We start from the raw sequence: 22217 nt of genomic DNA, 5'->3' as shown, positions 1-22217 counted from the left end.
ACTGGTTCAGACCTGTTTTGAAACCTGTTTTCAGCTCTTATTGTTCCTTGCACTGTTCTCCAACATCTATGCCAAGTGCCCCTTGATTTTGACATCAACTGGGCTCTGAAATAACCTCTGAACAGTCCAAAAACAGAATTGATTTAGTGCTGTTTCAGACACTTGCTTGGTGAGGTTACCACCCTCACCTGTTCCTGCTTCTGGGCAGCAAACAACTACTCTTGTTCCTGGAGAAACGAGGCTCTTGTCTCATGCAAAAAACACCATATTCCCACACAACTGTACATAAATCAGCAGAAAGGCCCTCAATTGGGGCATAACCATAACTGTCAGGGAGAGAGAAAGAGAAAGTAGGGAGCAAGCTCAACCCTCTGTGCATCATAGACAAGGTAGACCAACTCTCAATAGCTCTCCATCTGCAGCTATCCATCTTCCCTTTCACAAATGAGCACCCAATACCCAAAAAACTGCATGCCAGCCCCTCTATAAAGAGGTAAGTGCACAAATTTGTACCAAATGGCAGCAAGGGAAGGTGTTTCCCGTTCTAGCCTTACAGTCTAAAATTCTCCATGCTCAGTGCAAAATTTGACCTCGGCACAGACCAGAGGATTAATCCTCCTGCAAAAACGAAGATAATGACGCGAACAGATTCTGGGGTCCAAAAATAGTACCTCCCTAAATTTTAGGAGTTGCTTCCATTGCATCCCCACTAGTCTTCTGACCATCTTTGCAGACTATGGCTACATCCAAATTTGCAATGTAGCTCAACTGAAAGTGAATTTCCACTGATGAGCCCGCATGGACTAATCTCTTGCAGATTTGTCCATCTTCACTTTGAACTAGTCTCTTCAAGGCTAGTTCTTCAACACACTTGTCCATATACACTTTAACCAGTCTCTTCCAGGCTTGTCAATCTACAATGCCATCAGTCTCTTCAAGGCTTGTCAATCTACAATGCCATCAGTCTCTTCCAGACTTGTACTGGACCTTAAATTGACTCACTAGACATTCCTGTCCGTTTCAACATACTGGCCATGCAACTCAGGCATTTAGATTTCAAGAGGGATCCTCCCAAAAAGAAAAACCAAATAAAGTAGTAATAAAGAAATCAGCAAAAAGGTAATAGTTGTCACAATTTTGTGACATACCTCCCTCTCGAAATCGCAAACGTCCTCGTTTGCATGAATGTCATATATGCTTCCAGCTAACCCAATGAACTTACACTTGGCAGCACATGTACAACACATACATGCCATCAGTCAACATTGTGTACTGAACACACTGTTAACACATATATGTTCTAACTGTGAAACATGGCAGAGTATCATCATGCGACTCCACATCACTGTTTCCAAATATAGTGGCCGGTACACCACAATGATATCCCCATAGTGGCTGATTCTCATTTGATGACTCCACATCACCCTGACTATAGATCTAGTGGCCGGTACATCAAAATGATATCCCCACTGAGTCAATTCACAAAATACATGCCCGATCGAGTAACCATTGTTACAACATGTATTCAATTCAATAGAAGTAAAAATTGTATTCTTGCAAGCAATAATTACTTCTTTAGCACTAAGAAAACCATATGGACACAATAAGTGTTAACCTGTACAAAATCTCTTTCTGTAGATAATTTCTTTCTTGAGCAATTGTCACTTTGACAATCTATTTCAGCTTAGAGATACAAGGGGTCAAGGTAGGTTGCAAGTAAAATGCTTCAAGGTATAGATCCAACACATTAGGTAACACTGCAAGTTCACCTTCGTCCATCCACTTAGCATCTATAGCTGGATAGTTCTTCAACTTAACCAAATACCTTCTAGCAACCTTGCCTTTCACTTTCCTTTCCTTGTGTGCCAATACCTGTTCTGGAACAAGAATTTCATCAAGTTCCTCAACTTCGGGCTGTTCCTCAACTGGCATATATCTTCTAGCACATCACCCACATAGGGTCTAAGAAGACTTACATGGAAAGCATTATGAATCTTCCAATTGTCAGGCAATTTCAGCCTATAGCTGACATCACTAATCTTCTCTGTTACTTGAAAAGGCCCATAGTATCGCATACTAAGCTTAGTGAAAAGACTTTCCTTGCCTTTCCGCTTCTTTAAGCGTGCCTTTTCAAACCGCAACAGTATCCAATCACCAAGTGAAAATAACAATTCACGACGGTGATGATCAACAGCTTTCTTTTGCTTTGCCTGAGTCCTTTCAAGGGCATGCTTAACTTTCTGATACATTTCACCCATATTCTGCACATACTGATCTGCTTGAAAGATCTTATCCTTTGTATGCAAAATGGGAGGAACCTTTTTACCACCTTCAACAATTTCAAATGGGGCTTTGCCTGTTGACGAATGCACAGTATTATTGTATGCATACTTGACCAAAGGCAAATACTGCTCCCACTTTGACTTGTGTTCTGACAAATAGCACTTGAGCAGATCCAAGACAATAGAATTTGCCTCTTCCGATTGTCCATCAGTCTGTGGATGAAATGATGATGAGAACTTAAGCGTTGTGCCCATGTTCTCAAATATGCCTCTCCAGAATAGACTTGTCATCTGTGGATCACGGTCACTGACAATAGACTGTGGCATACCATGATACTTGAAGACATTGTAGATAAACAAACGTGCCATGTGATCTGGTTTTATCTTCTTCCTGACAGGAATGAAATGAGCCTGTTTGCTAAACCTTCAAATAATAGTCCATATCCCATCATTTCCTGTCTATGTCCTTGGAAGATCAAAGATAAAATCCATAGCTATGCTTTCCCATGGTTTATCTGGAATAGGCAATGGCTGTAAAAGCCCTGGTGCTTTTTGCCTCTCAAACTTGACCTTCTGGCAAATCAAACACTGCTGCACAAAAGCATCCACGTCTCTTCTCAAAGTAGGCCAATAAAAGAATGTCTCTACTGCTTTGACTGTTGCATCAATACCACGATGCCCTGCATACGGTGGAGAATGACTCTCTGTCATAACTTTTTGTCTCAATGGCATAGTCACACATAGTCTACCATGCATCAACATGAAACCATCCTTGAGAATATAATGCTCATGATGTTTGTCCATTAACAAGCTGATCAAAGATCCTTGCAAAATCTTCATCATCAGCATACTGTTCCTTCATATCATCAAGCTCATGATGATAAGGAATTGACACAGCAGAAATTTGTGGCTTCCTTGACAAAGCATCAGCCACAACATTCTTTTTGCCTTCCATATGCACAATCTGAAAATGAAACATTGACAAAAAGTTTGCCCAATGCATATGCTTTTCTGACAGCTTAGTCTGAGTTAACAAATAACGCAATGTCTGATGATCTATCTGGACAACAAAATCTGCCCCAAGTAGGTAGTGTTTCCAACAAGAAAGGGCATAAATCACAGCCAGCAATTCTTTCTCATAGGCCTGCATAGTCTTTTCCAGCCCTCGCAAGATTCTGCTTTCTTAAGCCACTACCCGGCCATCTTGCATTAACACTGCACCAATGCTATTGCCACAGGCATCACACTGGACAACAAATGACTTTCTAAGATCTGGCAGAATGATCACTGAACTAGAAGTTATCTTTTCTTTAAGAAGATTAAAAGCTGAAATCTCTTTCTGTGTCCACTGGAAAGAGAATCCTTTCTTCTGTAAAGCATGTAAAGGTGAAGCAATCTCTGCAAAATTGCGAATGAACCTCCTGTAGTAAGAACACAAACCCAAGAAGGTTCTAACATCATGGACAGTCTTCAAATCCGGCCATGTTCTAATTGCTTCAACCTTAGCAGGATCCATTGGGACACCATCCTTTGACACTATGTGCCCCAAGAACTGGATTTCTTCCAAGAAGAACTCACTCTTCTTGCCATTGATAAGCAACCTATTACTGCAAAGCTCATCAAAGACTGCTTTCAAGTGTTCTCTATGCTCCTATTCATTCTTTGAAAAGACAATCATGTCATCAAAGAATGTACCAACAAACTGCCTGTATGGACGAAAAATCCTGTCCCTCAATCGATTAAATGTAGCAGGAGCATTAGTAAGTCCAAATGGCATTACCAAGAACTCATAGAGACCAAACGTGGTCCTAAATGCAATCTTATGCACATCCTCTTGCTTAATCCTAATCTGATGGTATCCACTCTTCAAATCTATCCTGCTGAAAATTGACGCTCCTTTCAAACGGTCAAGGATGTCGTCAATTCTTGGAATGGGGAACCTGTTCTTGATGGTACTCTTGTTCAACGCACGATAATCTATGCACATGCGCCAAGAGCCATCCTTCTTCTGCACTAAGAGCACTGGTGAGCAAAAGGGAGATGAACTGGGCTGAATCAGCCATTTCTCTAACGGCTCATTCACCTAGCTCAATATCTCTTTCTGTTGGGCTGCACTAACCGTATACGGAGGTCTATTTGGTGGGCTACTGCCTGGCACCAAATCTATCGCATGATCCTCAAACCTCTCTGGTGGCAACTGTGATGGTAATGAGTCAGAAAAACAATCACTGAACTGAGACAAGAAAGCAGACCTCTCTCTTTTTAACATAAAGAAATTTGACTCATCATTATCCTTGACATCACGTGCAAAAATCAAGTACGCAGAAAGATGATTCTGTATTACAGATGTAATGGCAGAAGCCGATACAACAGGTATAGACACTCCTTTAAGCTTCACATCAAGCACATGAGTCTTTCCCTTATGTTCCAAAGTCAGTGTCTTGTTAAAGGCATCCAACACACCATGCTTTCTGAACATCCATGGCATTCCCAACAAGACATCACAGCCTTCAAGTGGCATGATATAAAATTCTTCTGCATCAACATAAGACTGTACATGAAGACACAGCTTTCCAAGAATGGGTGTCACAGACTCTGAGTGGCCAGGACATGCCAACCGTGCCTCTGCTGTGTAGCCCATCTCATATACTCTGATGCCCAAAGTAGAAGCCAACTCTGGTGAGATAAAGTTTGCCTTAGCTCCAGGATCAAAGAAAATGAGTACATGTTGATCCCTAACTTTACCCCAAGCTCTACAAAGCTCATTAGCATCCGAGTGTGGCTTGTCTCCCAGCATATTTGGCACTAAACCTACTGAAGGTTTGGGCTTCTTTCCTTTCCTGTCCTCTTTATCATCATCAGCTGGTCAGTTATTCTTATCCAATTAAAGACTTTCTCTCTTCAAGAGACTTGCGTACAAAAATTTTCTTCTGGTCCTTTGACTGCTGTCCAAAGGACTTGGCTGGCTTCTTCTTGAACTGCCAAGGTTTACCTGTGCTTTGAGAAATTTGAGAAATCTGTTTACCAAATGGCTTCTTTGCTGATAATTTCTCAGATTTGTCCTGTTTAATGCTGCCCCCAAAACCACTTGACTGTCCCAACAATAATGCATTTCCTGTGCTGGCATTCTCAATTAACTGAGTCAAAGTGGTGACCTTTGTCTTTGTACAAGAATTCCGGAGTTCCTTGGGCAGCCCGCAGCAATATTTCTCTATCTGCTCGGTCAATGGCACAACCGTGTAAGAAGTGACTGGAAGTAAAGCCTCCCAAAACTTCTTGTTATAGTCTTCCACATCCTTGCAGTTAGATGCATCCAAATTGTGACAAGCTAACATAACATCGATCTCAAATTCATTAGTCAACCAAGCAGAAGCAAATACTTGCTTAAAGTAAGACCAAGTGGTAGGAGCCTATCCTTGCATCAATAGTGTACTCCACCACTGACTAGCATTGTCCTTAAGAAAGGTGGTAGCTTTCCGGACCTTAGAAGGCTCTGTAAAGTTCCCTCCTGCAAATGCTACATCAAACTGCTGTAAGAAAGAAAGAGCCTTAGTCCTATCTTCAAATCCTCGAAAGATGTCAAACTGTACAGCTGCACCACCTTCCTTGTATGGCTTTGGCTTCTCATGAGCCATCAAAGGGTCCGTAGGATATGCCTGTAACATAGGAACACTAACAGGTGGCATAGGAGTTGCCGAACCACTGACTACGGGGCTTATAGACACAATACTTGCTTGCTGGTTTTGATAACCAGCCATACCAAAAGTGCCTTGTGGCATGCGAAAACTACCCTGAACTCCCTGAAATCCAGGCTACATATCACAAGACTGTGACACCTATTACATTTTTGTTGATTTCTTTATTACATATTTTATTTGGTTTTTCTATTTGGAAGGATCCCTCTTGAAATCTAAACGCCTGAGTTGCATGGCCAGTATGTGAAACGGACAGGAATGTCTAGTGAGTCAAGACTGGATAGTTAAGATCCAATATAAGTCTGGAAGAGACTGTTGGCACTGTAGATTGACAAGTCTAGAAGAGACTTGTCAAAGTGTATATGGACAAGTGTGTTGAAGAACTAGCCTGGAAGAGACTAGTTCAAAGCGAAGATGGATAAATCTGCAAGAGATTAGCCCATGTGGGGTCATCAATGGAAATTCACTTTCAGTTGAGCTACATTACAAATTTGGATGTAGCCATAGTCTGCAAAGATGGTCAGAAGACTAGTGGGGATGCAATGGAAGCAACTCCTAAAATTTAGGGAGTTACTATTTTTGGACCTCAGAATTTATTCGCGTCATTATCTTTGTTTTTGTACGAGGATTAATCCTCTGGTCTGTGCCGAGGTTAAATGTTGAACCGAGGATGGAGAATTTTAGACCGAAAGGTTTAAACAGGAAAATTGTTACATGTATGCCATGTGTCACAATTTGGGCATAAATTCCCAAAAGAGAGAGAGAGGGAGCACAAAAACGAGTTTCAATGCATAGGGGGCTCATTTTGTGAAAGGGAGATGGATTGTTGCAGATGGAGAGCTCTTGAGAGCTGCCCTACCTTGTCTATGATGCACAGAGGGCTGGGCTTGCTTCCTACTCTCTCTCTCCCTGACGGTATGGTTATGCTGCAGAATCAAGGGCCTTTCTTTTGATTCAGGTACAACTCTGTGGAATATATTGTTTTTGCATGAGGCAAGAGCCTCCTTTCTTCAGGAACAGGAGAAGTTGTTTGCAGTTCCCAGCAGGGACAGGTGAGGGTGGTAACCTCACCAAGCAAGTGCCTGAAACAGCACTAAACCAGAACTGATTCTGGACTGTTCAGAGGGTATTTCAGAGCCTAGTTGATGTCACAATCAAGGAGCACTTGGCACAGATGATGCAGGACAGTGCAGGGAACAATATGAGCTGAAAACAGGTGTCAAAACAGGTCTGAACCAGTAATTACAGTGGGCTGAATAGTACAGGGAATAGTATGAGTTGTAAACAGGTTTCAGAACAGGTCTGAACCAGTAATTACAGCAGGCTGAAATGGTCAATTCTGCACTCCGACCAGAAGATTCAGACTTGAGCAAAGTTTCCCCTTCTAGTCGGCTTGTTTTGGGTCAGTAATTGTACTGTTATGCTGCCAAATTTCACCCAGAATAGGTGAAAGACAGCCCATTGTACTCCCTCTCTTTTTAAAAATAAAGAAACCGCAAGGGGCACCTAACTTAGGGGCCAACAGGGTGTCTTTGTGGCAACAAGAGCATTTTAGCTTCCTGTTTTTCTTCCTGATTCTGTGTCTTTAAGTTCAGGTAAAGTGGACGACTGTAAATTGGGTGAAAGCATTTATATATTTTGGTTGTACACTACCGCCCTTCCCACTGAACAGGCCAGTTTCATGGTTCCATTGCCGTCTAGTCCGGTTAGGATACCTCGCTTTAAAGCCATTTGGTAAACAGATTTCTCAAATTTCTCAAAGCACAGGTAAACCTTGGCAGTTCAAGAAGAAGCTAGCCAAGTCCTTTGGACAGCAGTCAAAGGACCAGAAGAAACCTTTTGTACGGAAGTCTCTTGAAGAGAGAAAGGCTTTAATGGCTGAGAGGAAGTGCTTTATCTGTGAGCAGACTAGTCATATTGTGTCTAATTGTCCAGACAAGAATAAGAGACCAACTGATAATGATAAAGAGGACAGGAAAGGAAAGAAGCCCAAACCTTCAGTAGGTTTAGTGCCAGATATGCTGGGAGACAAGCCACACTCGGATGCTAATGAGCTTTGCAGAGCTTGGGGTAAAGTTACGGATCAACATGTACTCATTTTCTTTGATCCTGGAGCTAAGGCAAACTTTATCTCACCAAAGTTGGCTTCTACTTTGGGCATCAGAGCATATGAGATGGGCTACACAGCAGAGGCACCGTTGGCATGTCCTGGCCACTCAGAGTCTGTGACACCCATTCTTGGAAAGCTGCGTCTTCATGTACAGTCTTATGTTGATGCAGAAGAATTTTATATCATGCCACTTGAAGGCTGTGATGTCTTGTTAGGAATGCCATGGATGTTCAGAAAGCATGGTGTGTTGGATGCCTTTAACAAGACACTGACTTTGGAACATAAGGGAAAGACTCATGTGCTTGATGTGAAGCTTAAAGGAGAGTCTATACCTGTTGTATCAACTTCTGCCATTACATCTGTAATACAGAATCATCTTTCTGCGTACTTGATTTTTGCACGTGATATCAAGGATAATGATGAGTCAAATTTCTTTATGTTAAAAAGAGACAGATCTACTTTCTTGTCTCAGTTCAGTGATTGTTTTTCTGACTCATTACCATCACAGTTGCCACCAGAGAGGTTTGAGGATCATGCGATAGATTTGGTGCCAGGTAGTAGCCCACCAAATAGACCTCCGTATACGGTTAGTGCAGCCCAACAGAAAGAGATATTGAGCTAGGTGAATGAGCCGTTAGAGAAATGGCTGATTCAGCCCAGTTCATCTCCCTTTTGCTCACCAGTGCTCTTAGTGCAGAAGAAGGATGGCTCTTGGCTCATGTGCATAGATTATCGTGCGTTGAACAAGAGTACCATCAAGAACAGGTTCCCCATTCCAAGAATTGACGACATCCTTGACCGTTTGAAAGGAGCGTCAATTTTCAGCAGGATAGATTTGAAGAGTGGATACCATCAGATTAGGATTAAGCAAGAGGATGTGCATAAGATTGCATTTAGGACCACGTTTGGTCTCTATGAGTTCTTGGTAATGCCATTTGGACTTACTAATGCTCCTGCTACATTTAATCGATTGATGGACAGGATTTTTCGTCCATACAGGCAGTTTGTTGGTACATTCTTTGATGACATGATTGTCTTTTCAAAGAATGAATAGGAGCATAGAGAACACTTGAAAGCAGTCTTTGATGAGCTTTGCAGTAATAGGTTGCTTATCAATGGCAAGAAGAGTGAGTTCTTCTTGGAAGAAATCCAGTTCTTGGGGCACATAGTGTCAAAGGATGGTGTCCCAATGGATCCTGCTAAGGTTGAAGCAATTAGAACATGGCCGGATTTGAAGACTGTCCATGATGTTAGAACCTTCTTGGGTTTGTGTTCTTACTACAGGAGGTTCATTCGCAATTTTGCAGAGATTGCTTCACCTTTACATGCTTTACAGAAGAAAGGATTCTCTTTCCAGTGGACACAGAAAGAGATTTCAGCTTTTAATCTTCTTAAAGAAAAGATAACTTCTAGTTCAGTGATCATTCTGCCAGATCTTAGAAAGTCATTTGTTGTCCAGTGTGATGCCTGTGGCAATAGCATTGGTGCAGTGTTAATGCAAGATGGCCGGGTAGTGGCTTAAGAAAGCAGAATCTTGCGAGGGCTGGAAAAGACTATGCAGGCCTATGAGAAAGAATTGCTGGCTGTGATTTATGCCCTTTCTTGTTGGAAACACTACCTACTTGGGGCAGATTTTGTTGTCCAGATAGATCATCAGACATTGCGTTATTTGTTAACTCAGACTAAGCTGTCAGAAAAGCATATGCATTGGGCAAACTTTTTGTCAATGTTTCATTTTCAGATTGTGCATGTGGAAGGCAAAAAGAATGTTGTCGCTGATGCTTTGTCAAGGAAGCCACAAATTTCTGCTGTGTCAATTCCTTATCATCATGAGCTTGATGATATGAAGGAACAGTATGCTGATGATGAAGATTTTGCAAGGATCTTTGATCAGCTTGTTAATGGACAAACATCATGAGCATTATATTCTCAAGGATGGTTTCATGTTGATGCATGGTAGACTATGTGTGACTATGCCATTGAGACAAAAAGTTATGACAGAGAGTCATTCTCCACCGTATGCAGGGCATCGTGGTATTGATGCAACAGTCAAAGCAGTAGAGACATTCTTTTATTGGCCTACTTTGAGAAGAGACGTGGATGCTTTTGTGCAGCAGTGTTTGATTTGCCAGAAGATCAAGTTTGACAGGCAAAAAGCACCAGGGCTTTTACAGCCATTGCCTATTCCAGATAAACCATGGGAAAGCATAGCTATGGATTTTATCTTTGATCTTCCAAGGACAGAGACAGGGAATGATGGGATATGGACTATTATTTGAAGGTTTAGCAAACAGGCTCATTTCATTCCTGTCAAGAAGAAGATAAAACCAGATCACATGGCACGTTTGTTTATCTACAATGTCTTCAAGTATCATGGTATGCCACAGTCTATTGTCAGTGACCGTGATCCACAGATGACAAGTCTATTCTGGAGAGGCATATTTGAGAACATGGACACAACGCTTAAGTTCTCATCAGCATTTCATCCACAGACTAATGGACAGTCAGAAGAGGCAAATTCTACTGTCTTGGATTTGCTTAAGTGCTATGTATCAGAGCACAAGTCAAAGTGGGAGCAATATTTGCCTTTGGTCGAGTATGCATACAAAAATACTGTGCATTCATCAACAGGCAAAGCCCCTTTTGAAATTGTTGAAGGTGGTAAAAAGGTTCCTCCCATTTTGCATACAAAGGATAAGATCTTTCAAGCAGATCAATATGTGCAGAGTATGGGTGAAATGTATCAAAAAGTTAAGCATGCCCTTGAAAGGACTCAGGCAAAGCAAAAGAAAGCTGTTGATCATCACCGTCATGAATTGTTATTTTCACTTGGCGATTGGGTACTGTTGCGGTTTGAAAAGGCACGCTTAAAGAAGCGGGAAGGCAAGGAAAGTCTTTTCACTAAGCTTAGTATGCGATACTATGGGCCTTTTCAAGTAACAGAGAAGATTAGTGATGTCAGCTATAGGCTGAAATTGCCTGACAATTGGAAGATTCATAATGCTTTCCATGTAAGTCTTCTTAGACCCTATGTGGGTGATGTGCCAGAAGATATGCCAGTTGAGGAACAGCCCGAAGTTGAGGAACTTGATGAAATTCTTATTCCAGAACAGGTACTTACACACAAGGAAAGGAAAGTGAAAGGCAAGGTTGCTAGAAGGTATTTGGTTAAGTTGAAGAACTATCCAGCTATAGATGCTAAGTGGATGGATGAAGGTGAACTTGCAGAGTCACCTAATGTGTTGGAACTTTACCTTGAAGCATTTCGCTTGTAACCTACCTTGACCCCTTGTATCTCTAAGCTGAAATAGATTGTCAAAGTGACAATTGCTTAAGAGAGAAATTATGTACAGAAACAGATTTTGTACAGGTTAACACTTATTGTGTCCATATGGTTTTCTCTGTGCTAAAGAAGTAAGTATTTTGCTTGCAAGAATACAGTTTTTACTTCTATTGAATTGAATACATGTTGTAACAATGGTTACTCGATTGGGCATGTATTTTGTGAATTGACTCAGTGGGGATATCATTTTGATGTACCGGCCACTAGATCTCTAGTCAGGGTGATGTGGAGTCATCAAATGAGAATCTGCCACTATGGGGATATCATTGCGGTGTACCGGCCACTATATCTGGAAACAGTGATGTGCAGTCACATGATGATAGCCTGCCATGTTTCACAGTTACAACATACATGTGTTAACAGTGTGTTTAGTTCACAATGTTGACTGATAGCATGTATCTGTTGTACATGTGCTGCCAAGTGTAAGTTCACTGGGTTAGCTGGAAGCATATATAACATTTATGCAAACGAGGACGTTTGCAATTTCGAGAGGGAGGTATGTCACAAGACTGTGACAACTATTACATTTTTGTTGATTTCTTTATTACATATTTTATTTGGTTTTTCTTTTTGGAAGGATCCCTCTTGAAATCTAAACGCCTGAGTTGCATGGCCAGTATATGAAACGGACAAGAATGTCTAGTGAGTCAAGACTAGACAATTAAGGTCCAATATAAGTCTGGAAGAGACTGTTGGCACTGTAGATTGACAAGTCTAGAAGAGACTTGTCAAAGTGTATATGGACAAGTGTGTTGAAGAACTAGCCTGGAAGAGACTAGTTCAAAGGGAAGATGGACAGATCTACAAGAGATTAGCCCATGTAGGGTCATCAGTGGAAATTCACTTTCAGTTGAGCTACATTACAAATTTGGATGTAGCCATAGTTTGCAAAGATGGTCAGAAGACTAGTGAGGATGCAATGGAAGCAACTCGTAAAATTTAGGGAGTTACTATTTTTGGACCTCAGAATCTGTTCGCGTCATTATCTTCGTTTTTGTACAAGGATTAATCCTCTGGTCTGTGCCGAGGTCAAATTTTGAACCGAGGATGGAGAATTTTAGACCGAAAGGTTTAAACAGGAAAATTGTTACATGTATGCCATGTGTCACAAGTTGGGCATAAATTCCCCAAAGAGAGAGAGAGGGAGCACAAAAACGAGTTTCAATGCATGGGGGGCTCATTTTGTGAAAGGGAGATGGATTGCTGCAGATGGAGAGCTCTTGAGAGCTGGTCTACCTTGTCTATGATGCACAGAGGGCTGGGCTTGCTTCCTACTCTCTCTCTCTCCCCCTGATGATATGGTTATGCTGTAGAATCAAGGGCCTTTCTTCTGATTCAAGTACAGCTGTGTGGAATATGTTGTTTTTGCATGAGGCAAGAGCCTCCTTTCTTCAGGAACAGGAGCAATTGTTTGCAGTTCCCAGCAGGGACAGGTGAGGGTGGTAACCTCACCAAGCAAGTGCCTGAAACAGCACTAAACCAGAACTGATTCTGGACTGTTCATAGGGTATTTCAGAGCCCAATTGATGCCAGAGTCAAGGGGCACTTGACACAGATGATGCAGGACAGTGCAGGGAACAATATGAGCTGAAAACAGGTGTCAGAACAAGTCTGAACTAGTAATTACAGTGGGCTGAATAGTACAGGGAACAGTATGAGTTGTAAACAGGTTTCAGAACAGGTCTCAACCAGTAATTACAGCAGGCTGAAATGGTCAATTCTGCACTCCAACCAGAAGATTCAATCTTGGTCAGAGTTTCCCCTCCTGGTCGGCTTGTTTTGGGTCAGCAATTGTACTGTTATGCTGCCAAATTTCACCCAGAATAGGTGAAAGACAGCCCATTCTACTCTCTCTCTTTTTAGAAATAAAGAAATACCGCAAGGGGCGCCTAACTTAGGGGCCAACACGGTGTCTGTGTGGCAACGGGAGCATTTTAGCTTCCTATTTTTCTTCTTGATTCTATGTCTTTAAGTTCAGGTAAAGTGGACGACTGTAAATTGGGTGAAAGCATTTATATATTTTGGTTGTACACTACCGCCCTTACCAGTGAAGAGGCCGGTTTCACTGCATGCCTATATTACCATACATGGGGTTTGGCATAAAACCCTGTGTACCCCCAAACACTGTTCCTGGTACATAAATCTAGTTTCCAGGCGTATAACCAGCCATACTCTGAAATACAGATCCACCTCCAAAGTACCCAGGATGTACAGAGGTCGGTGGAAAAACCTGTGGTAAAGCTTAAAAACTGTTTCCCTATCCATTCAAACCAACATTTGGCTGCTGTAAAGTGGCGAGCTGAACTGGCAATGCCTGTGTAACTGGCGTTTCCGCCACCTGTTCCTGGACAGTCGGAACCAATCTTGGAGTCTCCATTGACTCCGCAAGCTGCCTTGGTATTTCCACTGAATCTGCAGCATACTTACCCTTATCCTGGACCTCTACTGGATCCGGAATCTTTGCAGATTGCCCCACTTGCTGTAAAGGAAGGGAGGGCTGCAAAAATGCCAAAAACATTGGATTCTGCACCACTTGAGTAAACATACTCACAGCAGCAACTAACTGAATCTTGAAAATGTCCTCATCCATAGAAGAAGCCGTAAGAACTTGTGGCTCAACCATAACAGGAGGAGTAACAAATTGTGCAGGTCTAGAAGACTCTCCCACCTCATGAACAACAGGGATCTCCTGTGATGAAGACGCTTCCTCTCTGGTATCTTCCTTTCTATCAGCCATAATGCACAATTCTGTGTCTTACACCGAAACAAACCTTGGCTCACTCTTTAGGGAAAAAGTGATTCGATGCCGGCAGTGGAACCATGTAACCGGCCTATTCACTGGAAAGGGCGGTAGTGTACAACCAATATATATAAATGCTTTCACCCAATTCACAGTCACCCACTTTACTTGAACTTAAAGACACAGAATCAAGAAGATATACAGGAAGCTAGAATGCTCCTGTTGTGACATAGACACCCTGTTGGCCCCTAAGTCAGGCGCCCCTTGCGGTATTTCTTTATTTTTAAAGAGAGAGAATGTACAATGAGCTATCTTTAACCTATTCTAGGTGAAATTTGGCAACATAACAGTACAATTACTGACCCAAAACAAGCTGACCAAGAGGGGAAACTCTTCCCAAGTGTGAAACTTCTGGTTGGAGTGCAAAATTAACCATTTCAGCCTGCTGTAAATACTGGTTCAGACCTGTTTTGAAACCTGTTTTCAGCTCTTATTGTTCCTTGCACTGTTCTCCAACTTCTATGCCAAGTGCCCCTTGATTTTGACATCAATTGGGCTCTGAAATAACCTCTGAACAGTCCGAAAACAGAACTGATTTAGTGCTGTTTCAAACACTTGCTTGGTGAGGTTACCACCCTCACCTGTTCCTGCTTGTGGGCAGCAAACAACTGCTCCTGTTCCTAGAGGAAGGAGGCTCTTGCCTCATGCAAAAACAGCATATTCCCACACAACTGTACATAAATCAGCAGAAAGGCCCTCAATTGGGGCATAACCATAACTGTTAGGGAGAGAGAAAGAGAAAGTAGGGAGCAAGCTCAACCCTCTGTGCATCATAGACAAGGTAGACCAGCTCTCAATAGCTCTCCATCTGCAGCTATCCATCTTCCCTTTCACAAATGAGCCCCCAATACCCAAAAAACTGCACGCCAACCCCTCTTTAAAGAGGTAAGTGCGCAAATTTGTGCCAAATGGCAGCAAGGGAAGGTGTTTCCCGTTCTAGCCTTCCGGTCTAAAATTCTCCATGCTTGGTGCAAAATTTGACCTCAGCCCAGACCAGAGGATTAATCCTCGTGCAAAAACGAAGATAATGACGCAAACAGATTCTGGGATCCAAAAATAATAACTCCCTAAATTTTAGGAGTTGCTTCCATTGCATCCCCACTAGTCTTCTGACCATCTTTGCAGACTATGGCTACATCCAAATTTGCAATGTTGCTCAACTAAAAGTGAATTTCCACTGATGACCCCACATGGACTAATCTCTTGCAGATTTGTCCATCTTCACTTTGAACTAGTCTCTTCCAGGCTAGTTCTTCAACACACTTGTCCATATACACTTTCACAAGTCTCTTCCAGGCTTGTCAATCTACAGTGCCATCAGTCTCTTCCAGACTTGTACTGGACCTTAACTGTCCAGTCTTGACTCACTGGACATTCCTATCCGTTTCACATACTGGCCATGCAACTCAGGCGTTTACATTTCAAGAGGGATCCTTCCAAAAAGAAAAACCAAATAAAGTAGTAATAAAGAAATCAGCAAAAAGGTAATAGTTGTCACAATCTTGTGACAGGAAGTATGAGTCTAACCTTTAACCTTCCCCTTGCCATCGCCCTGCCTTCCCTGCTGGGGGTTGCCCGATTGAGAGGAAGGGGTCTGAGACGTAGGTTTTGGTGTTGTGCCTACTATCTTTGATCGCCACTCATCGTCAAAATGGCCAGCCTTTTGATCATGTTGACAATACCTATTCTTTTTAGGTACATTCTGCCACCCAGGTTTGAGTTGTCACTGGGAGTTTCCTTGTGAATACCAAGACTGATTTTGATTTTGAATGGAAGTCTGATTTTGTTTACCCTTCCCTTGTTGCCCCTTTTGAAAATGAGCAAAAAAAGCCCCCTTTCAGGAAGTGTTCATATGAAATTTATCGAACCACCGTGCATAACGCAACAATTGACATTCAGATTCATAGAAAGTAGACATGGTGAGCTTGGAAGCTATACTTTCCACAAAATTGAAAATTTTCCCAGGGAGTTTGTTTAGAAATAGTGTGACCTGATCGTCAGAGAACCTCGAAGTCCCCGCAGTGAAAAATTCGGCAAGAAGACGCCGATACTTAGCCAACTTGACTTTCAAGTCATCCCAAACAAAGATTTTGAAATTTTGAAACTCATGGTCAAGATTTATACGAGTCCTATCCGGAGCCGTATAGCGGTCAGTCAAGTATACCCATCGCTCTAACACTAGGTCAAAATGCTAAAGCTGAGAATGAAACTCAAGCAATAAGCCCTGCATCAGCTTGACAATAGTAGAGGCATGCCTAGCCTTCCATGAGTAAACAACCTCGCATGGAACAAACACGGGATCGGGTTAGGATTCCAACCCCTACACAAGATCCCATAGGTTTTGTGAGTCAAGGACATGTCTCATCAAATTCAACCAAATGGTAAAGTTTGACCCGTTGAAACGAGTCCTGTCATTGAATGTATACTTAGCTGAATGTCACAACTCTATAGAAACAGAATTTGTATTCTTTTTTACTAATTTGTCTATATAATGATTTATTAAAAATTTGTTTCCTTTGCACTAATTAGATATAAAGAAAAGTGCATTGGAGCTGGCCACTGATGAGTGGTCATAGGTTATGGTGGACCCACGCGGTGGGTTAGAGAAAAGATAGTTCACACTTCCACCTATATGGCCCGATTAGGCGCCTGTGACCAGAACTCACGCATATCAGGGTTAGACTGGCACACAGAAAGGATTGATGCCTTGAAGTGTGGGCTAGATCCGCCAGAACAAACAGTTACAATCAACAAGATGGCATGATCATGAAATGCTTGTACAATGTGCATATGTGGGTTGAAAGCTTGAACGGCACATTTCTTTGCATAGGAAAGTCACATGAAGATTCTGATGCTGTTTTTGCGATGTACACGGAAAAAGCTTTCATATGACACCCATATGGGGGGGTCCCTAAATTTTAGGAGCCTTGAGTTGGCCTAAAAATGCTAGTCCTAAAAAATAGAAATGTCATTCTAAAAATAGTAAATTCTGTACTCTGACTGTGCTTACTAAATTTGGTTGTTTCTATTCTTGACAGTATTCAGCCCAAAAAGGAAGGCCATAGAGAAAAGACAAGTGTCAAGACATTTGTCACACAAGTTTTCAAGTGTCCCACCACTTGTCACATCTCATGACATGTGGCTAGACACTTGTCTTGTGCTACTCCACTTTCCCCTTTTGTACTAGCTCTTCCCTCTCCTATAAATAAGAGCTCGTTTTTCTTCATTCAGCATCATTTTTCTTTGCTGTAAACTCATGTACAACACCCACAAATAGCCAAAAACTGGCCCCATCCATTCCCATCATCATCCCCCACTTCTCCATTATCAAATTTCTCCATATTCCCTCTTCTATCACTGCTGTTTTATAGGACAGCAAGCCTATAAATTCATTACAGCACCTCCTTCTCGAGCTCTTTCTTCCATTTTAGCAACAAGAAGCAAGCCCTATCCATGTACTGCTGATCAACGATGGAGAAAGGCTGATTTCCCCTCTTTCTTCTCTCATACTGTAAAGAAATCAGTTCTTATCATTGCATAATAGATAATGCATGTGTGTTTGTACATCTTTGCATGATCTTGTGAAAGTGAGAATTACTTCTCCTCACTCTTAGGTTGATTGTAACTGAGCTCTTCCCTAAGGGACTTGGATTGAGCAGAAATACATTCCTTCGGGGAAGGTTGCCCATCTTCAACCCTCAATTTTGTCTCCATTACTTTTACATTTTCATGGCTGTAATTTTGTGAGTAATTTTCATTTTCAGCTTTAAGTGTTCATTCTCTTTTATATTAAATCTCGAAAACAAGCGAATATCATAATTGTTAAGCATACTACGTTGTTCGGGGTGTTTACACTGAAGATGAGGTAGAACCACGAGGTATCGAGAAAGTGGGGTAAGATGGATGGGGAGGGTAAGAGGGTAATAGTGGAGTTGGTTAATAGGAAGAAGAAAGGAGAAGAGATGGGTAGACAAAATTAGACTATGAGGGTCCAATGAGTACCGTTTGAGATAGAGGCACCCCAACAATGAAGGTGCCCTGTCCAAAGTTCAACCAGGACACAGGACAATGACAAGAAGATCCGCTAGGTAATGCCATGGAGACAAGTTGTGGTACCAACTGATCCACACTTGGGAGAGACTGAGAGGGATACCCAGGCTATAATGATTCTGAAAGTGTGTGAGAAGGAGATAGAACACCACCCAGTTGAAGAAAGGATGAGGTCCTAAAGGTGGTGTCTATGCTTCTATAACCCCCCCGGTGTGATGTACAGTGCAACATAAGGTGTTTGAAAAGGGAATGAAATGGTGTTTTGTTCATTTTGACCATTTAATGATTCAAAATGAAATGATGATGATGATGATGATGATGATACACCATGCAATGTAGAAATAGAAACACCAAATTCATTTTGCTTTTGAGAAGTAAACTGAAAACAAGATAGGGTAGAAGAAGAGGTACCTGGCTTTTTCTGATAATCCCCACAACATGTGTTAATATACAAGAATTGGTCCTCGAGAGAACCTTTTCCATAGTCAACGGACTGTAATCTGTCTTCCTCATGATTTCTACCAGTATATTGCAAAGCAGAATAAGTAAAAGAAGAAAAAACAAAAGACGAATCTAAAGTACCTTGCACCGGAGTAGACAGAAGAGAATGAAAGAATGGAGCATACTCCAGATCTCTTTCTCCAACAAGGGGGCCCATCCCTGATGGTAGTCTCGACGGCCCTACAATATCATCAAATTTATGCACAACATCTGAATAGAGAAATTCATGCATACCTTCATTGAGTAGCTTCTCTTGAAGAGAAATACTTCAATCGAGCTCCTCAATCTTAGCCATGATCACATGATATTCTTCAGTGAACAGCTTGTATAGCTTTTCTTCTGTGTAGTCAAAAGTATCTTCCATCATGTCAGAACTTTATGGAGCAAGTTGATCTGCCCACTCTCACTCCATTCACGGCATAGTTGGTTTTGGAGACTGAATTGGTATTGTTGTATTCGAAGTCATTTCAACCTACTGTTGTTCTTGCTTCTGCAAAGAGCATTCAGATCAAAGGCCTAGGTTTCTTAAGAGTGTACTAGGCTCTGATACCATGTAAAGAAATACCCTGACACAGAAACACAAATAACAATCGTATGACAAAGCACAGACTGATAAAAGAACACAGTTAGGGTTAGGGTGACTTAAAGACAATGAACACAATGAATAAATGAAATAATATGACTAATGAATATACAATGCTCATGCAGTAAACACATGATGCAGTGAATGAATATTGAACCTCGAACTCATGTATCTCAAGGATCAAGGCAGGGATAATGAGCTAGAGAGTGTGTCATACTCTGAACGGATCCCAAATCGCAGCAAGGCAGCCTCCGGATGTCGAACACCAGCAAACGCAGCCAAGGAAGGCTGGATCTGATGCAAATGGCAATGCAAGATAGAGAAAGACTAAAAACGCAGGAAAAACCAGTAGCAGCAGCCAGTATGCTGAAATCAGCTCCGAACAATGTGTGGTAGGCTGGGAACATGCACCACGTTGTTATAGACAACAATGGCCAGCTTGGACCCCGATGTCCTCTGCGTCCGAGGTGTGGACAACAAGCTGAAATACCCGATATTTTCAAAAACAAGATTATTTTCTGAATGGAGAGTGATCAGCAACAGTCGCTCTGCTATAAACAACTGCAAACTGCGGGTGGAAGGCTGGAAACACGCGCCAGACTGTAGATGACAGCAAGGGATAGCTGAGATTGCGATATCCTCTGCGAAAGGGGTGTGGGCAGCAAGCTGAAAACACTTGAAACCTGCAAAAACGAGATTAAGGGCTGAATTGAGGACAGTGTACTTATTTATAGAAAGTTTGGGCCCTCCCAAGTGTGTTTGTGCTTATGGGACACAAACACTCTAGGAACGCATTTCTTTTAAATAAACAAGGTTTCTTCATTAATTAAGCATGTTTTGAGGCTGTTTTAGTAAAGCTAATGCATTTTTATCTCAATAGTCAAAAGGTCTATAATGCCACACCATGTGGGTGTGGAAGACGAAAAAAGCACAAGAAATGCATGTCTTTAGAAAAGCACATCTCCTCTTCCTTATAGTCTCTGAACTGCCATGGATTCTCTTCCATCTCCCACAAAGAGTATGCACAATCTCTGTCTAGATCTTGGAGAGAGTCTCTACGGTAGATATATCCAAAAAATCAATAGCATGGCTACATATGGCTGTCCATATGTATCAAGCAATAATGCTAGCTATGAGCTCCCATCTGTGACAATGCCCCTAAGTCCATACTTTCTATGAGAAATCTAGCATGAAAGTCTTGCTCACAAGTAGCCCCCATATGAAATAATTCTAACACCCGTGTACATCATTGTACTTGCAAGTTGGGCCTCTCTCAATGACCCATGCAACTATCCCCCACGTAGCAATCATAGAATCTGTAATGCCATGAAACACCATCTTGAGGACTCTCCTCCAAACCTCCTAAGCCCATGGGCAATCCCATATGCAATGCCTCTAAGTCTCCTCATGGTCCTCACATCTAGCCCAAGGAATTGGATCTCTACCATAGACAAGACGTGTACCAATTGCCAAACTCCTGTGTGCTAGTAACCAAAGAAAGAATGAAATCTTTCTTGGTCTAAAGCTCTCCTCCAGAAGCTTACAAGGAAAGGTTGTGATATACCCTCAATAGTCCAATGCTCAGCTGCAACTGGCACCACTCTGATCATGCTCATCCATATTCTCCTCCCCAACCAGGTGGTATAGCCAAAGGACACATCTTGAGGTCTCTCTGGAAATGGATATCTCCATACCCACTCCCCAGGATCCCACTAAAGTCTCTGTAGCAAATCGTGACCTCCTATATGCCCAATGTCTCTACTCATCTTCCATACAAGTCTAAGGGTCTGGATCTTGCTCATCTATATTCTCCTCCCTGACCTAGTGGTACAGCCAAAGGACACATCTTGAGGTGTCTCTACAAATGGATCTCTCCATACCCACTCCCCAAGATCCCACTAAAATCTCTGTAGTGAATCGCAACCTCCTATATGACCAATGTCTCCATCCATCGTCCATACAAGTCTAAGGGCCTGGGTCTAATTACCATCCTATCACAATGAGCCACAACTCTAATCCTTTGTCAAGAGCATCCTGTGAACTCTAACTGATCTAGATTCGCTTGCCTAAGTCTACCATCCATCTCTACTGAAAAAGTAAACACACTATCTCCACTGGTGGCTACCAGTGCAAGAAGGATCTCTCATCTCGTAAAGAGCGTGTCCATGTCAGATATTGCTAACCATCCAACACTCCCACGTCCACTAAAGGTTTCTACGCAATAAATGAGAAAGGCTAAGAATGAAAGAATGGAAATGTAGGTGCTCCCACATATCAATTTCTGCTTTTCAATGGCTACCCATCAGCAGGAAGGGCCCCTACAGCTCATGTCCTCTTATCAGTTGGACCAGTCAGGTGCGCACCTTTGAGCAGTTGATTGGACTTGCTGCAAGAGAGTTTGTCACACAAAAATATTTGTAAAGCTCTAAACCTTGTTGAGGGGACTTCTGAGTTGGGATTCATTTGAAAATGGAGGCTGGTTGGAAGGCCTTTAGAGACTGGAGGGGTTTGGTCCACTCAGGAGATAGTCACAGTTTTTTGTCAATCTTTACCCTGTTATAAGATAAAAGCTTGCTATGCTACCAAAGGAGAATGAACTTTCAAATCTGCAGCAATAATTTCTAGGGTATAGCTCTGAAGGGTTTAACCGATAATCCAACAATCAAAGAAGACAATAGATGGGCATACACTTAAACTCAAACTTATTGCCACTTATGATATTTAATCACAAACTAGACTAAAAGAATATTTTGAATCAGCTCAATTGTGCAGAAAATTTGAAGACAGAGCTCAAAAACATGTATTTATGATGTTAATTGGACAGTACAGCACCATGGAAGCGAGCAACTAGAG

At 41.9% G+C, this 22217-nt stretch overlaps 1 protein-coding gene across 1 annotated transcript in view; it reads right to left on the bottom strand.

The window, feature by feature from the left end:
• The window catches only part of LOC148030584 (protein LAZ1 homolog 2-like), a 267703-nt gene that overhangs the window by 192851 nt on the left and 52635 nt on the right, over nt 1–22217 (bottom strand). The window lies entirely within an intron of this gene.

Source organism: Lygodium microphyllum, chromosome 10 (genome assembly GCF_053477565.2).
Source record: "Lygodium microphyllum isolate KBCC chromosome 10, Lygodium_microphyllum_v1.1.10, whole genome shotgun sequence".
Lineage (NCBI taxonomy): Eukaryota > Viridiplantae > Streptophyta > Polypodiopsida > Schizaeales > Lygodiaceae > Lygodium > Lygodium microphyllum.
The sequence above is the reverse complement of the archived record's forward strand: the minus strand, read 5'-3'. Positions and strand labels throughout refer to the sequence as shown.